Raw genomic sequence first — 21663 nt, 5'->3', positions numbered from 1 at the left:
AGGACAAACAAACAAAAATTCACCAGGCACAGACACACATCGGCAGTTTTTTAGTTTCAGCCTACTGGAAAAAAGCCTGTTTTCTTTTTGTGAGAAAAAAAGAAAATCATTCTAAGGTGTGCAATTATATTTTTGGCAAAAAAAAAAGCCATTTTCTTGTTTGTTCCTCTTCTTGTTTTTTGTTTGTTTTTTAGTGGGTTAACATATAAATAGCTGGAAGGTCTGTCTGAATCTTTGAAAGTTTAGAAAAACCCAAACTGAAAACAAGGCCATTTTCTCTGTTTTGCCTTTTTTCCAAGTTCACACAAAAAACACAATTTTGCAATTGCTGTGTTTCAGTTAAATCACATGTGAATGTGTTTGTTCACATTATAAGTCATAATAAGCCATCATCCTCCAACTACTTCCTGTCTTCTTCTTCATGGTTTGCACCAGTGGTAACATCCTGTTGTTGTTCCTGTCACTAGTGTGATGTGAGAAAACTGTTCCCATTGCATTTTTGCTAAATAAAGCATTTTTTTTTTCAAAAATTCTAAATTGCTGTGTTTCCATCAATTTATTTTCAAATTGCACAATTATATGGTCAGTGGAGACGCAGATAGTGAGGATGTCTGGGTTTCCCCTGTGAATCTGTTAACCCTGCCACCCCACATTTGATATGTAAAGGAAGACAGATGAATGAATGAAGTCCAAAGTGAAGAATTTTTCTGGAAGACAGGAATGAATGGGACTAAAAAGCTGTGATATTTCCTCGTAGGCAGCAGGAAATCTACCCACAAATTGGGTTAATGATCACTTCAAAGTGCCAGACGTGGTCAGAATCGATCGGATCACCTTCGTGCCGAGCGATCCGGCCCATACAACGATGCAGTGACACACTGATCGATGGATCGATGGAGGACAACTGGGAGCTTTCCAAGTCCAAACCTGCCCAGAGCAAAGTCACTCTGGATGACGAACACTGGACTATATATAGATGCACACCTGCACTGCTGGAGAATCACAACTCAGTTTTTCTAACAGTAGATATTCATTCATCACATCTGTGTGACTTTAGTTGTTTTTCCAGTTAAATTAATCAAAGTAATTACAAGAAAACCGTCAGGGAATAGTTCTAAATCATGTTTTCATCGATAACATTATCTCAGAAATGTGCAGAGACATGTAAAAACAGAGCTGAGTCTTTCAAGCACCGGTGACTCAATACATTATGGCATTTTTTCATGTCGACTGCATCTTTAATAAGCAGTGTTGTTCCCTCTGAAGCATCGCGGCTCAATCAAATCAAGCCGAATCATTTATGTTTCAGAAGATGATTAAGGCTCGTCACTGAAAGTTTCACAAACTGCTGTGGAAGGAGAAGTGAGGCTGGAGAAGAGCTGCAGGAAAACGAGGAGATGAAGTGAAGACGCATAGAAATGATTTAGTGCAATGTTCTGAAAAAAATTAATATTTATTCTGTTCTTAGTTAATCCAAACAGAGTCTGAATTATGCAAGCAGGAAGTTGTAAATATGCCCCCAAATAGTCATTGATATTTCATGTAGCAGAGAAAGCATGGGCTCTCTGAAGCCATCAACAAGCTTCTGTTATCATTCTGGCCGGCTCAATCTGTGGAGCTCCTTGGTAATGGTTGGCTTCCTGGCACAGACTGTATTTTAAAGTTCTACATTTCCATGATTCTTTCCAAAAGCTTGATGCTAACCTGCTTCTGAAGAAGGCTTGTCATGTTCTTTAACAACTTATCATGGGAACAAACTTATCTACATGATTATATTTCCGTTTCTTCTGTGCATTTTTCCTGATATCTCCAAACCTCGCCCTCCATCTCTGATAAGTATTCTGACATCTGTGTTTGCCCATGCTGGTGGAGTTTGGATTTCTGTGAGGTATTTCAGTGTCTGTGTTGCTCACAAAGGAAAATATGTTTGGTGTCTCTGATGTCCCTGCAGCTGCAGCTTCCTCTCTGCTGCTGCAGAGCTGCAGGTTAGACAGACTGAGTTATTCTCTTCACATTCCAACCTGCCTCTTCTCTCCACAGAGTCCTGATCCATTTCACTGCTGAAATGGTTCAGTGTAACTCAATGCACTGGATGTAATAATTATAAGGAAGTCATTGTATAAATAGGACTGCGTTTTCACAGCGACAAATAAAAAATGGTTTTGGAACGGAGGAAGTGGACTAACATTTAGCAGCTGGAGTAGCCCCAGCTTTTAAGTCTAAACAACCTAAACATTCAAATGAACTGTGTTCAAAGAATAATGGTCAGATACCCAGATGAACTCCTGCCTGAGGCTCACGTCTCTTCAACTTGTTAGGGATGTTTGTCTTTATGTGCCAACAAAAGAAAATCCACCCTTAACTCAGATACATGCACCAATTCTTCTTCTTTTTAAAAAATACTGAAGTTGTTTGTTTTAGCCATCCCACCTCAGAAAAGAAAAGTTCAAACATGGAGTCGGTTTGCTTTTCACACCCAGAGTTTATATGCAGTGATATTTAACCACCAAATACAGCTTAATCCAATCACTACCAAGGAAAATAAATGCCACTTCTGAACGGACAGCTATGAAAACTGCAGCCTTTTGTGTATCAACTACAGTTTATGTAATTCAGCTTCCAATCTGTTTTCTGTTCAATATCTTAGAGATGCTCTATGAAGAACTCTGCAAACAGATGGTGAGAGTCGACTGTAAAAGTCCCACAGAAACTCGAAGGGAGCTTTGTTAGCTGCAAGCCTGTGGGTTTAAAAAAGTACATGGATAAAGAAAACACTGGATGTGAGTTATTATACTATAATGATTCTACATGGTGTGATAATCAATTGAAAACCTGTAAAATTCAACACTTTGTCATAATTTAATGTTGTGTACAAACATTTGAAGAGCAGCTGTTGAACATTTCTGCTTCCTAGACTCTAAATGCTCTTCAGAAGTAAAAGTGCTCTTTCAAAGTGTGTTGGCTGTTTAACCACTGGGAGGAATTAGCATTAGCCTGGAAAGCCTGTCAGCCGCCGCTGATGGATGGCCGGTCATGTGACAGATGGATCCCGTCTGTTTGGGTCCAAGTGTGAACAAGGTAAGAATACAATTGCCTTATCTTTGAAGAGGTCAGTTCAATACCAACAACAAACAAAGAGCAATCAATTTTTAACATGCAAGGAAAATTGGTTATAGCTCTCTATTGGGACCGCCGCATTGTTTCTGCTCTCTCTGCAGAATAAGTGATAGACTGGGTTTATTCTGCAGTGCATGCATTTAGTTTAGGTCTCACTATAACATGAAACTATCATCTCAAAGTGGACAGTTCTTGCCTTGCAACATGAATTAATTATTTCACAACAGCAATAAATGAATATAAAGAACAAAGAGGCAGTGATGTTTATTTTTTCAGCTACTCTTTTAAACCTGTGCTCATATAAGAAAGAAAAAAATGAAGGCTTTTCAGTTTAAAATGAAATAAAATGTTTTAAAATGGAAACCAAAACCAGAACGATGTGAAAGAAAACACAACACTACCATTCAGATGATCCAAAAATAACTAAACCGATCAAGACTCGACCAATAATCAGGTGATCAAAGCAGAACCACTTGGTAACTTCAGAATGCTGTTTCTAAAGAAAAACACTAAAGAGGTTTAGAACATAGTCCAAACATCCCGTTATTTACTTATTTAGTTTCCATTTAGGGTCAGTAAAGTTTTCTGAATTGAATTTAGTTCCTGTTGGTAATCAGTCCCCAGAGACTCTAAATAAACAATAAAACTAGTTTAATATAAATGTTTGATTGAAATGGGCACATCTAATTTTTTAATATAATCATTTTCTCTCACTCTTTGAGGAGGGAGAAAGTTATTCATTTTGCTTTGAGTATTTTGATTTGCATTAGAATGGGCCGTGTTTCCGCTTGTATAAAACCCATTTAGATGTTTGATTCCCATGTAAACACAAAACCCAAAGTCTTACCTAAAGTAAAACATTAGAGCAGGTCAGTTTCTGTCTCCTGTCAGAGGATCATTTAGAGGTTACAGTTGTCAGCAGTTTCTCCGTCTGTTTACGGCTCACTATAGCGCCGCAGCATTACATCAAAACCGTAACCCATCTCTCTGTTTGCTGCAGTCATGATTTGATAACTGAGACGGGAAACAAAAGGGCAGGCCTTTTGATTAGCTGTAAAACCAAAGTAATGCCCAACTCCACATTAATCTCATTTAAACCTCTGAAATATCTGCGGCAGGAGACAGTTTAATTTCAATGATACAAAACAATATTTTCAACTGATTCCATTTTACAGTAAGGGAAGGAGAGTTTTCCTAATATAATATTGTTAAAGCTCTAAAGACACATCCTGCTGGCTGCCAGTAAAACGCTGTCGCTAACCCGCGAGCGCACATTAAGACTTCCAGGGAACATAAATGTTCTGAAACTGATGAATCACGCTCTGCAGGACTGAAGCCAAGAAACTCTCTCAGCTTCGATGTGCTGCTTTAAATAAAGCAGAACATGTTCAAATTCATCCACAACCTGTAAATCTAGAAGGAAGTGGCTTCTAAAAGCCTGAGAGGACAGAATAATCGACCGTCCTCTGATCGTTGACTCACAGCGACACTCTTACACACACGCCACAGCGGATCCCGTTGCTAAACAAACACACATCAAGCTTTTGTTGCCAAGTCTCCAAATATAACTGAAAATAGATCATAATAATCTGAAAGCTTTGCACAAATAAGACTTGAGACTTCACGCTTCTGTTCAGTAACATCGGCACACTGGCAAAGTGTCAACAGAAAATGACTACATTTATAATGAAACTAGAGAGTTGCTTTCTAAATTAGACCATGTAGTTGTTACCTCATGGCTGGACTTTTACTATCAAGAACTTCAAATAAATTGAGTTAAAAACATTCAGTTTATTTGATGCAGTGCAGTGAGAGCAATACGACTTGGAATGAGAACTCATATTTCTTCTATTTTTAAATCCATGATAGGATTTAAGCTTCTCCCTCTCACATAAAGCTGATAATAACCAAACTCCATCATCGATGTTCAGATGTTCCCAGCAGAGCGATTCCTTCCCAGACTGCAGGTTTATTGGTGTTTCATTGAACAGCAGGCTCAATATTTTAGTTATCAGGGTTCTGGTTTTTACCCTTTTTGTCCTGGGATGCCATCATTTACCATTTGTAATTTTGGTTAAATGAAATGTAATTTTTCTGCTGGTTTTAAAGCATGCAGATAAAACTGATTTAATTCATTTTAATCAGAAGTTAAACTATGTCTCTGTAGCCGCTGCCTGTTCTTAAAATCCTGATGGAGCAAAACAATTTGTCCTTTTCTTTCATAATAAGGAACAAAACAAGAAACAGACTCAATTTGTTAGTCGTCTTAAATTAATGTCCATTATTAATTGGTGCACATGAAACGTGTGAGAATAAAAAATATTCCGCCTCATAATCAAACACGCTTCTCTCAATGTCTTTCATTCACAACAAAAAGCAAACTGACAGAAATCCTTTTCAGCTTCCTGCCTGTCATTTCTAAATGCTTCTTTTGAAACAGTTTCTTCTTTAACAAAGTAAGAACATTGTTTCGCCTCTTGGCGTTAAAGTTAAAGCTGTTTCCTGTTTTCCCGTTTCTGCTTTTATAATCCTGTTTTATTTGTGAATGTATTTTTTAATAAAAGGCCTTATTACAGTTTTATTGCTCTGCATTTCTGTTCTTTAATTGGGTGGAAGCGGGTCCATCTGTTCTCCTCTGTTTGTTCCTCCTTCTGGTTACTGAGGTTCTAACATTAACCAGGAACTTTCTGCTTTTCTCACTGAACAGGAAACTGACTGTTGAGTTAATGGGATACTTCACATGTTTTAAGTGAGGCGCCGTAAAGCAGTTATTGTTGGATCATATTTGTCAAAATGAGTTTGCAGAGAAAAAAAGCCAACAGTCAGTTAGACTGTAATCCTCTGACAGAAAGGAAACAACTGAAACTAAAAAAGCTGCTGGTTGTTTGAGTGAGTGGTGAGGCTGCTTGTGGAGTCAGTCAGTCAGATCCCTCGTTTCACCATTTTATCTCAGAGGATTATGGAAATTGGCTTCAGAAGTATTAAAGTTAGCAGGGGGATCTGGAAACAGGTGGTCGAGAAAGCAAAAAAAAAAAAAACAATCAGCCCATCTGCTTTATCACAGCCTCCAATCTGACTGGTTAAAAGTGTTTTTTTCTCTTTCTTGTAATTACTTTCCATTTCACTAAACTCACTTTGAAGAAACATTTGACAGGTAAGACACCAAGTAACTGCCTTGGGAAACTCATGGTGGTTTTGTGGATCTGGAGAAGGTGCACAACCATTTTCTCTGAGTTTCTCTGAGGTGTTGGTGCTGAAAGAGTCTGGGATGAAGGTTTGTTTTAAGACTTAATCACTTTTATTAGTGTTTTTCATCCCCAGGTGTTTTTTAGATAAGTGCTTGGAAAGAAACACAACTTTGTACATGCAGAAGACTTGAAAATGTTCATTTGGAAAGTTACATTTACTAGACGTCAATCAGGCTGAGTAGAAAAAGTTCCTTGAGAAACTTCTTGTTTTTTTTTAAAGTAAAAATTTAAAGTAAGACCTAATCTCTTCATTTCCAGCTTCCAGTTTTGATTTTTCTCTGACTTTTCCATTAAAAAAGCTCAACTGGCAGCCTGTGATGAAAGAACTGCAGGCTTGGCCTTTTCTTAAAAGTGTTGCCATTATGACAGTTGAAAGGCGACCGTCGTAATGAAACTGTCTCCCACTCATGAAATGCTCCACAGCTGAGAGGATGAAACTATGTGGCATTTCTTAAAAGATGGATGCATGTCTTTGGTAAAACTACATTTCATAAATGTTTTACTTTGAATCTTCTCAAAGAAAAATAAAAGTTAAGAATGTGGAATATTTTGACAGCAACCAAAGTAGAAAAGCCTTTCAAAGACTTTTTTACATTTTTTTTTCAAATAATGAGATAAAAGTGACATAAGTAAAAATTACAATAGTTACAATGGTAGACAGGTCAGAGAAACACAGAACCTTCCAGGAGAAATGGCTTTTTAAGCATTTCAAATACATGCAGTTACTTTTTGAAAAATAATTTAATTTATATAATTTCTTTATTTTCAACAAGGTGCAGAAAATTTCTTTTCAAAGTATGCAAATTGATTCCTGTAACAAAAAGGAAATACATAAAAAAAAAAAAGTTTTTCCATCCTGGAAATGACTGAATTTGACTCAGATTTTTGAAACAGAAAAGTTTGAAACGACCTTGAAGGCAGGTGACCGTGTGCCTCCTCTGCTGATCAGCGTCAGTTTGACCTGGCAGAAGAACGACGGCCTCCTGGTCATCCCGGTTTCCTCCCTCCACCTCTGTGGCATCTCCGTCACCCCGGCATGTCAGGATGATTAGCTTCATCTCTCCAGTTGCCTGGCAACACGGCTAATGATGATGGGCTAATTTAGCTAAACACTCAGCCGTCCATGTGGGAAACAGAAGAAAGAGAAGACGACTGTGACATATATCTGCTGTTTTGTGGTGACTGAAACCAGGATGCAGATTTGCTGAAAAACAATAACTAATTTTGTTTAGTTTGCAGCTCTTCCTGCAGAGCAGCCAGTTGGAGGTCGGTCTGCAGACTCCTGCCAGTCACTGGCTGCATGAAACCTGCATCATTATATAATCATATTTCTGTATTCGTCTCATGTGACATCTGTGTTCAAACATAACCGATGAGTCACAGACCTGATGGAAACTTTGAGCACAAATTACCAATGTGTAGCGATCATTTGCTAACCTCCAACTGCGTGCATCTGCATAATTGGAAGTTTGAATTATTGTGGCACTGAGACAAAAATTTAACTGACTGAATTTAAGCCCACTTCATGCTGATCCAAACAATTTTCTTTTTAATCTTAATGAGTTAAGATTAGCTTCTGATGGGTTTGTTCTAACAGGATATTATGAAAGCGATGCTTCATAAACTGAATTTCTTTCTGCATTTCATGAACACAGTAGGGAATATTTAACACAAACATCTGAATGTGATCTGGTAAATCCATCTCTTCAAATTTAGAACAGAGCAAAATTAACATCTTAAACAGCAACATGCTGAAATCAAATCACTGTTGTTTGCAGGCAGTTAGTGTTGATATATGTCCACACAAAGTATAAGCACTTTTCATTTCCCAGATTCTTTTCATGATGAAATATGCAGCTGCACTGCAGCCGGGTTTGTGCACAAACTAATTCCTCCCAGTGATCCGTCCACCAGAGCCAGGGCAAACAGGCCAATCAGAAATGGATCTCATAAATCTCATTCATTTTCAATGAGCCGGCCCAAGAGACGGGGCCGAGGGAAACACCAAAAAATTAACGGAGATCAAGAACATATTAAAATCTGGAGATTAAAACAGATCCAGAATCATTAAAAATAAGCGCGTCAAAAAAGAGACCTCACTGGCAGGTGTACTGGACGATATTGTTAAGTAGACAAGTCTAAATCATATTAAATATCAAATTAAAATGTAAATGACAGATTGGGAGAGAAACCGTTATGATTAAGTGTGGCCTAATGGTTGTTCCATTAAATCCTTTAACAAGACTCAGAGGGAGAAACTCAGCATGATCCAACCTGGAAAAATAACAGGAATTTCATCAAGAACAAAGCAAAGTGTGGGAATGCTGGGTGGCTCAGTTCGAACAGCACACACACACACACACACACACACCATGAGCAGAGACTATAAACCTCGGCGGGTTCAGTTCCTCGTCTTTGGCTGCATGTCTTCCTGTCTTCTTACTGTTCACTCTGGAGCTTTTTATTCTGTTAAAAATACTAAATAATTATGTTCTGAATTAGTTGTTTTTTTTATCTACTCATCAATAAACCAAATAAGAGTCTTGATAAATGAACAGTGTATGGTGTCTTTAGGTTTTCAGTCCAGTATTTTCTATATTTTTGGTAGAAGTCTGTTTTTACTCCATACCTACAAACAGAAACTATTCCTGCTGCAATAAACAATAAACCAATTATTTGCATAATAAATTAGTAGAAGCTCAATAAATTTCCATTTTGGTGATTGTTATTTATTTACAGAGACTTCATAATCTATTTTATTTGTGGTTTTGATTGTGTGGGATTTTATTTCAGTTTTATTTATTGTTTTTGGATGTTTTTTTATATTCATATTTAAGATATCTTCCAGTTTCAGTGTTAAGTATTTATTGGTTTTTGAGAGAGCAAACTTGCATTATTAATATTCTATTATAGTTAAACAATGGCCTCAAAACAACAATTACTATTCATTACAATCATTTCTGTGACTTTGCAACAAGCCTAACAAAAACTAGAAAGTTTTAAATATATTCCCTGTTTTTAAGCTTAATAGTGTCATTTAGCCATAAAGGATATTATTGAGGCATAATTGTCACATAAGGAACATAATCACTAACGTCTGCTATTATTTAGTCGTCAGCTGCTCTGAACTCTTTATTATGATCCCTGGATGCAATTCATCCTGTTTAGCCCTTTATAGGAAAAACCTTTTCCATTTTCCTTTCCTGCCTTTTGATAAATCACATCAGCACCAGTTTGCCTTATTTGGCCCTGCAGCACAAACGGAGCTCGAAAATGGTGAGTCTGACTGTGATCGTACAGCACAAATCAATCTTAAGCTCAGCTTTGAAATAAACAGACATATCCCAGACTCTTCCTTCAAAACTCACTTTTTCCAAACATTGATCAGAAATACGACGACTTTGGTCTCCAGTGTTTTTCTTTCCTTGTTTAACGGGAAGCTGAACGGTGCTGGAACAAAAGGAAGAAAAAGAAAACAGTCACATTATCTGTTATCTTCAAGTAGAAGGGTATATCTACCATTACCTGTCATGGTAAATAATAATCCATCTTTCCTTGCATAGAAACATACATGTTGGTCTAATTTGCATGCAGGTTCAATCATAGCTTTAGTCCTAATTGCCGAAGCGCAGTTCTGTGTAAATGTCACGTTTAATGACTCATGTTCTACTTTGGTTTCAAGAAACTAATCTTTCTTTTAAAGTCTAATTAAGCAACTAACTTTGTGTTTTTCTGTGTGATTCTTTAAACACTGTCCATCTGCTGAAACCATTTTTACTGACACATTTACTTAAACAAATAAACTGTAAATGCCAAGTATATGAGTTTGATTTTTAAAATTAGTTAAAGTATAAAATGTATTATTATAAGATCTTTAGAGAACCTGGAGAAGAACAGACCAGAACAACATCCACTTACTGTGATGCAACACTATAAACTAATTGAATTTGCTTTATTGTACCATAAAGGCAAAAAGAAAACAAAACATATTTTCAGACATCAGTAACAAACTTTAACGTACCAAAGCTTTTAAATTCTGTTCAGTGCAGCTGATTTAGTTGTTTCATGAAGTGTTCAGCTCTTCTCCTTTAGAGTTTGTTTCTGTTTTACAATGTTTTCTAGTTTTTTGTTGCTTATTGTGGTCATGCAGTCCATCTGTGAGGTGAGGTTTAATCCATCTTAAAATATAATCTGAAACTAACGGGAAGGCATTCAATAAACCAGCTGCAATTTTGTTCTAATTCCTCCTGCACACATCGGCTCCATAAACTCTGTTTCTCTCTGCAGCTGTTCTGTTGTTTTCCTCATGTTGGCTAGAGGCTAACACAGAGATCTGCTGCTTTTATGGGGCAATTTTGGACAATGACAACCGTTTATTATTGTTATTATTGTTGTCTTCTTCTAATGATGCCTCAAAGAACAAATGGAAAAACTAAACGAATATGAAAATTCAGATATTTTTGTGATGTAAAAACTGAAGTCATTAAAAAAATGCATCTTCCACAGTGTACAGGTAATTAGAAAGCAGAAACAAAGTTCTTACTTAGCACTTTTGATGCAAAGACAAGAATAAATGTTTATAATTTGGAGGAGATAATCAGGGTGAAAGCGGGAAAACAAACTGACGTCTCTCCAGAGTTTCTGAATCATGTGAGGAACTCCAGACAAATAAATGAATGTTCCCCAACAGAACTCTGCCTCTGGCTGCTGCACACAACTGCTTTAATAATCCGCTGTTGCTTTTGTTTATGTATCAAATGAAAACACCAATTAACACAGAAATGCTTTGATGGGGAGACAGAATCCAATATGATTATGTCTGTAAATAATTCATTACTTCTTCCATACTCTAATGCTTCACCACATACACAAACATACAGAAAGTTCATTCTCCCAACATTTTACAAAAACTTATTAGTCATTACAACTCCTAACACACAACAAGCTCCCAGAACGCTCTTTAAAAGTTCCTCAGATAATTAAACTGAATTTAATGCTGTAAACTTGAAATAGTTCAAAATCTGTTTGGTTTTCTGCTTAAACCAATGAAAATAACTTCTTAGATTGTCAAACACAGAAATGTGGGTTTACTGAAAAACATGTTTAATGCCATTTTAAAGGTGATTATGAACAGTGTATTCCAGTTTCCTGTGTATATGTTGGTGTTTTGGTTTGTTTATGTCAACCGTTGGCTAACTGAACTACATCAGGTTTGTTTTTTTGAAAAACCTTTGAGAAATACAAACGTTGGAACACCATGAAGGACTCAGCACTTCTGAATGCAGCATGTTTTATAACTTAGTTTGACTCCTGTGTTTACGGTCCGTTCAGTTTTCCTGAAAACATTTGTCTCCACTCCACCGTTATATCTGCCACAAACCAGAGAGGCCATCAAACATAAAGACTCATCTGGGTAGCTATTTCTTTTACCTCAGACTGCACTTCTTTGTGTTGTTCAAATTTTAGTGGATTTGTTTTGTTTTTGTTTTTTTATTTTAAGTTTGCTTGGCGTCATTCTTTTCAGCATTTAAAAAAAAAAAACATTTCTCCTGTCACAACATTCAGTTTTTCTGATTCAGTTTTTTTTCTGTTTTTGGCTCTTTTGGATTTTTCTTCTCTTTACTATCAATAGGTTTTATAAAATAAAAAAAAATATTGACACATTTACAGAGCAGGATAAAGAAACTCTTCCTTTAGTAATATATGGCATACTGCAGAACCAACAGGAAGGCATCTCATCCACAACTCCACCAAAACAGTTAGACAACCTAATTTATTTGAGGAAAAGTTTTATTCTTCTTGTCACTGAAAACCCAGGAAGTTCTCTGAATGTCCCAGAAGAAACTGAAAACTGTCATTTGAACTGAAAAGAGGGAAAAAATACAATTGTAAAACCAATTTCACCCCCGTTTGGTCACCATGTACTTTAAGGCAGTGAGTGAAGTTTTCACAATAAAAGTAATATTTTAGGTTTTCTACCAACAGTCATGAAAAAGGACAGGAGTGATTTCCTCTGTGCTGACTGGAGATCATGGTGTTTGGGTGAGACAGGAATTATTAAAAGATCCAAAGTATTCTTCTACTAAAATAAAACATTTTAGATTTGTTGAAATCAACATTTTTTCAGCCTGTTTACCATCACAGAATCCGTTAAATTGAATCTGCACAGCAGCAGCTGCCTGATGAACATGTGAGACCAGATTGAAGAAAAAACCCAACAAATCCACCAAACACTGCATAGAAAGAAAAAACTTCACAGTCTGGAGCTGAGTCAAAGGTCAAAGGTCACTTCTTCTTATTGAGATTTTGTAATGTGACTTTAAACAGGCAAGAAATTTAAACATCAAACAGAAAATAAGAAGCAGGGAAAGCAGAATCATTACCGGGTGTCTGATTCTGACGTTGCCTTCACACTACACAGCTTTTTCATTTAATTTGATAAACTTTTTACAGTAAGATTTTAATTACTACTGCATTTTGGAAAAATAAAAAAAAGGAAAATACTTGACAACATGTCAGCTTTTTCTTTTAGGCTGTCCTTATTTTTTGCACTTCACATTAAGTGTCAAAGTTGTAAATCTATTTTCTTCGCAACATGATGAGGCAGATAAACAGGGAGGCACAGAAGCTTCTGTTCCTGTCCGTTCCTCACTTCGGGGCGGTTTTACCCAGCTGGGAGCTTTCCCAGGAAAGGTGGGCTGATCAACCTGAACTTTCTCTCTGCCTTTTATCTTTTTCTCACCCTCTTCTTTCTCAGTAGGTGTTCGTTTCCAAGTACTTGTAAATTGGCACTTGGGGCACCTTCAGTGCTGTCAGCTCATGAGGGAGGCGCCGGCAAATTGGCTATCAAACTGCAAAGCTACTGCACAGTCGATATGTACTGCGGTTCCTGAAAGGTCCAGAGATGAGGAAGGCCTCAGAGGATTACTCTGGTTTATACAAAAAACTTCAGGCTCATACAATTGAAAAGTTTTTCTGTTTTTTCCAGTCACTCGTGTGTCTCCATTAGTTTCCTCCACTGTGTCTGACTGCCAGGACAGACTGTGCTGTAAGAGAAGCATAACGGCGTGTTCAGCTGATCGGTCAACACAGATGTTAAGAGTTCAGTTTTCATGCAGGATTCAATGGGCTGGAAGTTACATCTGAATCCTTAAAAGAATGACAAAAATTAAAGTAGATTTAAGCACTGGGTTCTGGGTTCTTCTTGTGACATCCTGGATGATTTTCTCTTGGATTAACTTTGTAACTCCTTGGACTGATGTTGGTGTTTTCCATCTCATCACCACGGCTGCTGCTCACATTACTACAAAACAGCATAACCAATTCACAAATAAGCCTAAAATATCCAACAGAATTAAATGCATTTTGGTGACAGGAGTTTGCAGCTTAAGACACTGAAATCTTTGTCCATTTGCTTAGTTTTGGTACAAATTTTGCTTATTTGATTTTTTGCTTGAAACAAACAATCCATTTTTTTTCTAATTCTGTTGCCTTGCCAACTTCATGTAACAGGAATGATGAAATCATTTTTATAAAGCAGTGATAAAGTTCCCTTTAGTGATGGCAATAAAGCCGAGTTTCCTCTAAAAGCTTTGTGTTTAGCTTTGGGCAGCAGCAGCTGAATTCACCCACTGTGTTCTGGTTTTGCTGAAATCCAATTTGCTGTTGTGCTGTACAGATGTTGCAGCAGTTTCATCCCTGATACTGTTGAGTTGATGCTGTTCAACATGGTTTAGTTAAAAGTTTCAAACCTTCAGGGCTTCTGCTTCACAGGTCCCACCCATTATATTTATCCTGAAGATCATCTTTATATTTCTTTTTTAACTTCCCAGCCTCAGAAAAGCAATTAAAAATTCTGACAGCAGGGATGTAAACTTGTAATTAAAGAACAAATGGACTCTTGAAAAAGGAAGACAACTTACATTTAACTAAGTTTACTTTTAGCCAAACAAAACAAACATGTTTTAACCAAAAATTCACCAGACAGACACCTGCAGCTTTTATTAAAGTTCTGTAAGATTTTATTAAAAGAAACGGATTTGGATTTTTTTTTTCCTTTGTATGTTTTTTTTTTTTTTATTTTACTTGTATTATTTATTGTCATTTCCAGCCTTGACATACCACAATGTCCACTTAACTTTACATGTTGGCCCATCTGACTATGTAACTTTTAAATATTAAATGATTGATAATTTGATCAGTTACTCAGTCCTTAAGTAGACTTTTTACCAAATACTTTTTTGTTCAAGTAAATTCTTGGATGGCTGCTTTTTTTATGCTTCATTTGATCCACAATGCAGGAATGTTGCTCCTTACATTTCAGTGGTGTTACCGCCCCTGACCTCTAGGGGCTCTCCTCTTCCTCCCCTGTTGTTTCAGCCCTGCCTGATGTTGCAGATTATCAGTGTAAAGAGCTCCATCTCAAAGTGACAGGCCTCTTTCTCCCAGCTTTGATTTGCAGTGAACTCATCTATTTGTTGAACACTTGTGCAGCAGAGCTGAGTATTTGTGTGTGAGTAAATGTAAGTGAACATCTAAAAGGAAGGTGGTTTTGTTCACAGTGGAAGGTGGTAGAGGTTTTTCTCTTTCAGTCCTTTCTCTCCTGTTTTGTGGATACATAAGGAGCTCAGTCATTGTTCCTTTTGTGTTTTATTTCAGTCAGACGGGGCTCTTTGGTCGTTGCTTTGGCCTTTTACACCCTGAACTATAAAGCTTCCCTGGGTTGGTTGTTCTTTATAAAAATAAACACTTGTTTCTACTGACAACAGTGAGTGTGTGTGTTACACTGTGACAGAAAACACAGTGTAACACACTCACTGCAATTTAAATGGGTTGTATCAAATGGGTAATAGTTGTTAGCAGCATCTTGCTCAGATGTTCGTGTTGAAGCACCTGAAACGTTTCACCTCCAGAAACCTGCGCTGTTGAAGTATTTTAAATAAACGAGAAACCAGTGGAGTAAAAACTAGGCTAGATGTTTATAAAAAGAATATTTCTTTACCCTCCAGTGTAATGTGGACTGAAGTGATTTCTTGTTTTCCTGCCATAAATCCTCTGAATGTTATGAAAAGTGTCATATTTATGACAAAGTCTTCATATATAATTGGTGATCTTTGAAGATAACGCCTTTAAACTTTCAAACATTTCTCATTTTATGTCATCAAACCATCTGTTTTCCTTTGTTTTTAATTACAGCAGCAAAATTTATCACTGAACACTTTCATTTATTTTCTGGAGCCTTTAGCAGCAGCAAAAAGGCAAAATAAACACTGGCAGCTGATTACAAAGGGATATTAAACAGGCAACCATTCATGCTTATTCATAAGGTCTGTATAAATTATGTAATTATCATGGAAGTGTAGAAGAAACCATGAATATATGCCAGGCTATGTATGTATGTGGGAAAACATCTAGTCCCCAAAAAGAGTTGGACAGAAATGAGTCAAACCTGAGAGCTTGATGTTATGAGTGTGAATTAATGTATGATCTCATTTAGTAAATACAAACAAATAAGCAACAAAATGAAGGCTTGTGTTTGTTTAATGAGACTACAGATGGTTGGTTTGTTTTACTTCATTTTGAAGACAGCGTCACACCTAGCAACTGGTTCAACCATCCGTCATTTCTGTCGACTCCTGGCTCAGTCGCTCTCAGCTGAATTATGCTTAAGATTTAGCTTAAGGTTTAATTTGTAAGCCAAGATAAGAAGCTCTCTGGGAAGAATATTGGAAAATATGGGCCCAGTTCTACACAATTACAGTCACATTATATTTAAAATGTTAGAACACCAAACATAGTGGTCTAGTTAGTAGTTAATAGTTAATAGTCGATTTGGTAACACTTTATTTGAAGGGGGTTGAATAAGACTGACATGACACTTTCATAAACATGTCATAAACACCTGTCATGAACATGAATAAGCCTTCATGAATAGTTATGACTGTTGTCATAAAGAGTCATTCGGTAAATTATGACACTTTTAATACAAAGTTGACATTATTCAAAATGTCTTTATGACAACTTGACATTAACCAAGAAATCATTACTGATATAAATTTGTTATAAAAGTATTACTGATTGCACTTTAAAAATTTGGTAACTTTATGTTATTAAAGGTAAAGTTTAATCAGTAATGATTTCTTGGTTAATGTCAAGTTGTCATAACAAAGACATTTTGAATAATGTCAACTTTGTATTAAAAGTGTCATAATTTACCGAATGACGCTTCATGACAACAGTCATAAATATTCATGAAGGCTTATTCATGTTCATGACAGGTGTTATGACATGTTTATGACAGTGTCATGTCAGTCTTATTCACCCCCCTTCAAATAAAGTGGTACCGTAGATTTTGACCTGCTCATCTTTATGGGGAGTGTAAAGGGATTCCTTGTAAATTTTTAATTTGGTCTCCCATGGTGACTGATGACTGCAAATCCTCTGCAAATAAATCTGTTGTTTTAGCTGCATTGACTGCTTAGTTGAATTTTTATTTATTTTTATTTTTTGCTTTTTTAATTTTTTTGAGCTTGTTGAGTATTTCTCCTTTTCTGAGTTGACTTCAGCATGCCTTGGGACTGGAGAACACAGGAAAGAAAAATGACCAAGAGAATGATTGTTGGAGTCAAAGTGAGAATATCCACCTCTACTATTACAGTCTTACAATAAAAACCCAGAAAGTCTCATTTGTTTTCATTCATTACTCTTTTTTGTGGCAATAACAATCATCAAAACCAGCAGGCTATGAAATTTATAAGACTGAGCCAAGGTTCTTTGTTTTCTCCTCCCTACATTCATTTTATTTTATCTTATTTCACTTTGAAAGAGCAGAGAAAGGTAATGCTTTTCTCCTCTATAGCCCTGGACAGATGAATGGATCCAGAGATCATTGCTGGTCCTCATATTCCTCCTCTGAGTTCACAGGGACCATTTTCTTTTCCATGTTAGCTCTAACAAAAGATGATAGAAAACGTGAAAGAGAGCCGTGTGTTTAGGAAACAACAGAGCACATGTGAGATGTTAGTGGCAGAGTTATCACTTTTTGGTTTATTTTCCAGTTTCTAACATCTGTCACACTGTTTCTGATTTTATTGAAAATCAACTTTCATACCATCCATCTCATGAGTTAGTTCTGATGTGCTCCTGTTCCAGACTGCTTGTGAATTGGGATCAAGGGTGTGGAGTTCACCGTGTTTTGTTGAGTCATCAGGTACGTTACTTTAGCTGTCATATCAGCATCATGTGTTATATTTATCATATATTTAAAGGTCGATTTAATATCTGAGAATTACATTTTCCAGATGTTCCATAAGTAGCCACATAAAGACTACAAACTTTCATAATAAAACAAGCTTGCGGTCAAGTTTCACTTTTAGTTTCATGAGGTTTCATAAGGTTGGTGAAAAAAATGTAATTCATAGATTAAGTGATTAGTAAATCATATATTGCTGCAATATCAGAGTCACAGTGGCATTAAAAATGCGAAGGCAGCTCTCACACAGAAGGATTTCATTTATTAGTTAGAAAATAGTTCATATTTCCAAATTCTACTAAATTTGAAACTTTGAAATCCATGTAGAATATTTGTCTTATATGAAAAGTGCAGTCTGTTTGGAAGCCTGTTGACTAATGATTTACATCATCCATCGTTCAGATGCATTTTGGAAGAACCGAGAAGAGCAGAAACTACCTGATGCTCTTTTAAAAGAGAAATCTGGGGCCATTCTTGCTGAACATAAACATGATGTTGTTCTTGTCTGATCTCCCTCATCATCATCTGAAAAGCCACAGGCAGGTCATCCAAGCACACATTTTATGTCTGAAGTCATGTTGTTGTGCAGAGTCAAGTTTTGTAACGTCCGTCTCAAATAACTGCAGGCGTCCTAGAAAAGACATCGGTATGATTTCATCATCTCTCTCTTAATGCTGGTAAGTTTTTGCACAAATTGGATAGATAGCAAGATGACAGATACATTTCACATATGCACCATTGTGGGCATAAATGCCATAAAAACTGTGGTTTTCAAAGGATTTATCAAAGCTGCTGTGTTTCCAGGGTGGAATGAATACAGAATACCTCAATGGCTTTAAAAACAGGAACTGGATGCACAAGTTTGATTGTGATTGTTTTACTTTCTTCTACACAATCTACCCATTTATTGTCCTCTGTATATCCAAAATGGAGTAATGGAAATAAAGGGAATTTCAGACTTCGCTCTGTGGTGACTCTCTCCAGGTCATTCTGGGATGTGACCAGAATGACACATCGAACCTGTTATTACCAGATTAGAAGTGAGATATGTTGTTCTTCTCAGCATATTCTGGGTCTATCTCAGAGATCTCCTTGTAGAAAAGAGAGTTAACCAGACACCATTTTCTTCATCAGCTCCCAGTGAGCTTATGAGCCTAGACCGAGACAAGACCAAGACTTTTAGGGTCCGAGACCAAGTCAAGACCAAGACCGAGGGAAGTCGAGACCAAGACCAGCACCAGTATGTGACAATAAAATGTGAAACATGATCAAAATCACTAAAATTGATCTAAAAGACCCACATTCACATAAAAACACCTAGATATTTAACACACAGAACTGGAATAAACATAAACATCTTTATTTAGTACTTCTGTGTAGCAATCACAGAATTTCAAACAATTAATTAAAGTTGATCAAAATAGTATTTTCTCTGCCTTTCATGAACAGTACATACATTTATGTTGTTTTTAAAGGTGCTATTTCAAAGCAATGTGCAAATGTGTAAAACTGAAAAAATGCCAATCATTTCTCTTGTTTCTCTCTCATATACAGATTAAAGCTACATTATATAACTTTTATTAAATAAATCTATATCTGTCACCAAGTTGTGACAATATGCTATGAGACAGTTAATTTGTTGAAAAAAAAAAGATTGATCTCCTTCACTTCCTCCCTGAGCTACTACTGCCATCTGCAGAAATACAAACCCCACTGAAATACGTGCACAAAAACCTGACTGACTTTTGTCAGTTCTGTTGCTGGATCAGATGGTTTGTTTTTGACCAAGCAGTCTACTTCTCTAGTTAGCACTGGGAACATGGAGAAAAGGCATAAGAGCTCAATATTTTCACAGCTTGTCGGTCTCATAACATACTGTCACAACATAATGACTTAAATATGTAAAAATATATATATATATATATATATATATATATATATATATATATATATAAAAATTCCCTTCTCCCCCTCTGCAGGTGGTCTCTTTCATCCTCTGAGCTCGGGTCCTCTACCAGAGGCCTGGGAGCTTTCATCCTCTGAGCTCGGGTCCTCTACCAGAGGCCTGGGAGCTTGAGGGTTCTGCGCAGCTCTGTTGCTTCAGCAAATGGAAAAAGGACTACACATAGCTCCTTTAGCTGGTTCCACTCCCACGCACTGAACACACATCATCATAGTCTTTGTTGAACATTTCACTGAGTGATTTGTGTTCTAGAGTTGTAAGGGCAGGTACTTGTTTAAATGTACTGTTCCAACGAGTTGTATTTACAGCTGGAACACTTTTATTGGTGCCAAATGCAGCCTCAAACTTATCTTTACATTGCAAGCTGCTATGTAAAAAGGTTACAAACTTCGACATTTTTGCTATGGTGCGAGAAATGATGTTCACCAGATGACCTGGTGAGTCAATATCTTCCTCTAAATTAATGTCATCCCACAAGTGCTTGTCAGAGAAAGTACGGGATTCAAACCCATGACCTTGGCGTTATTAGCACCACGCTCTGACCAGCTGAGCTAACCGGCCATACACGATACTGTCTTCTCATCGATGGGGTTAAAGGTCAGCAAGAATTCTATGGCGCAGTGGTCTGTACTCTGAATCCAGGTATCTGAGTGAAAGCCTCACTAGAATCTTGATGCATCTGAAATCTTCAAATTTGGAATCTAAAACTGAAACAGAAGAAGTGTTCAGTTTCTGTAGTGTAGTGGTTATCATGTTTGCTTAACACGCAAAAGGTCTCTGGTTGGAAACCAGACAGAAACAGATTTTGTACGTTATGCTTCTCACAGGGTGTTTGTGAGACAACAAGAGTCTTGTTTTTTCGTGATTGTTCATTTGCCAATCGAATTCACTGCAGGCATCTTTGAAATCGAGGCTACTTTACTCAAAATGCCACTTGGTGGTTCTATGGTGTAATGGTTAGCACTCTGGACTCTGAATCCAGTGATCTGAGTTCAAGTCTCAGTAGAACCATTTGTCTCTGTTCCTGATATCTTCTATACATTTTTTGATCCCAGGCTTAGTTTATGGACTGTAATGTGAAATTAGGCGCAAATATAAGTCTGACAGTTTGTTCACCAAGTTACTGAGTTTTCATGGATTTCAGAAAAAAGTGCATGATCTCACCACAATAAACCACAATTTGAGAAAAGTGCTCGTATTCTAATGTTTTTTGAATCAAAATGTAAAATGGTTTAAATTAAATCCTTTTGTTACTTTGCAGTCTTGATTGTTTCAAACACTATATTTCAACTGGCCAGTATGGGGTTTGAACCCATGATCTTGGCATTATTAGCAACACGCTCTGACCAGCTGAGCAAACCGACCTTTCAGATTGATGAATTTTCATCGATTTGCTAAAAACGTAGATGATCTTAACAAAAGTGCTCATATTCTAATGTTTTTCAATGTCAACTTGCATAAAGGTATACTTCCTAGCACTTTATTTTTATTTAAAGTGTTGATTGTATCTAAGAGCCATTATTTATTTTGAATTCTTGATTTTATTTTTGAACCATTATTTATTTTGAAGTATGGATTTTATTTTTGAACCATTTTTCAGTGTTGATTGTCTTTTTATTTTGAAGTGTTGATTTTATTGTTCACCCTTTTTGTATTTTGAAATGTTGATTGTCTGAAAGACCTTAGATATGAATTGACCAGTATGGGGATTGAACCCATGACCTCAGTGTTACCAGCACCATGCTCTGACCTGCTGAGCTATCCTACCTTACAAACTGTTGAGTTTCCATGGATTTAAGAAGAACTTACATGATTTTACCACAATTTAGATTTGATAAAAATGCTCATATTGCTATGTTTTTCGAAATCAACATATGAAATGGTTTAACATAAATACTCTTGCTACTATGAAGTCAATTATCTGAAACAATTTGTATTTCAACTGGCCAGTATGGGGTTTGAACCCATGACTTTGGCGTTATTAGCATTTTCAGTATACTTCCTAGCACTTTTTTTTATTTTAAAGTGTTGATTGTATTTAAGAGCCATTATTTATTTTTAAGTGTTGATTTTAATTTCGAACC

General features: G+C 36.6%; 2 non-coding genes across 2 annotated transcripts; both read left to right on the top strand.

Annotated features, from left to right (window-relative positions):
• Positions 1-20307: 20307 nt before the first annotated feature.
• trnav-aac (transfer RNA valine (anticodon AAC)) lies at positions 20308-20380 on the top strand. Its single transcript has one exon. It is a non-coding gene; the product is annotated as a tRNA-Val (tRNA).
• Positions 20381-20518: 138 nt separating this feature from the next.
• On the top strand, positions 20519-20590 carry trnaq-cug (transfer RNA glutamine (anticodon CUG)). The gene has a single exon. It is a non-coding gene; the product is annotated as a tRNA-Gln (tRNA).
• The last annotated feature ends 1073 nt before the right edge of the window (positions 20591-21663 follow it).

This window comes from Poecilia latipinna, unplaced genomic scaffold, assembly GCF_001443285.1.
Source record: "Poecilia latipinna isolate Pla-1442-1.1 unplaced genomic scaffold, P_latipinna-1.0 Scaffold551, whole genome shotgun sequence".
NCBI classification, from domain to species: Eukaryota; Metazoa; Chordata; class Actinopteri; order Cyprinodontiformes; family Poeciliidae; genus Poecilia; species Poecilia latipinna.
This window is presented reverse-complemented; position numbering and strand designations above follow the sequence as displayed.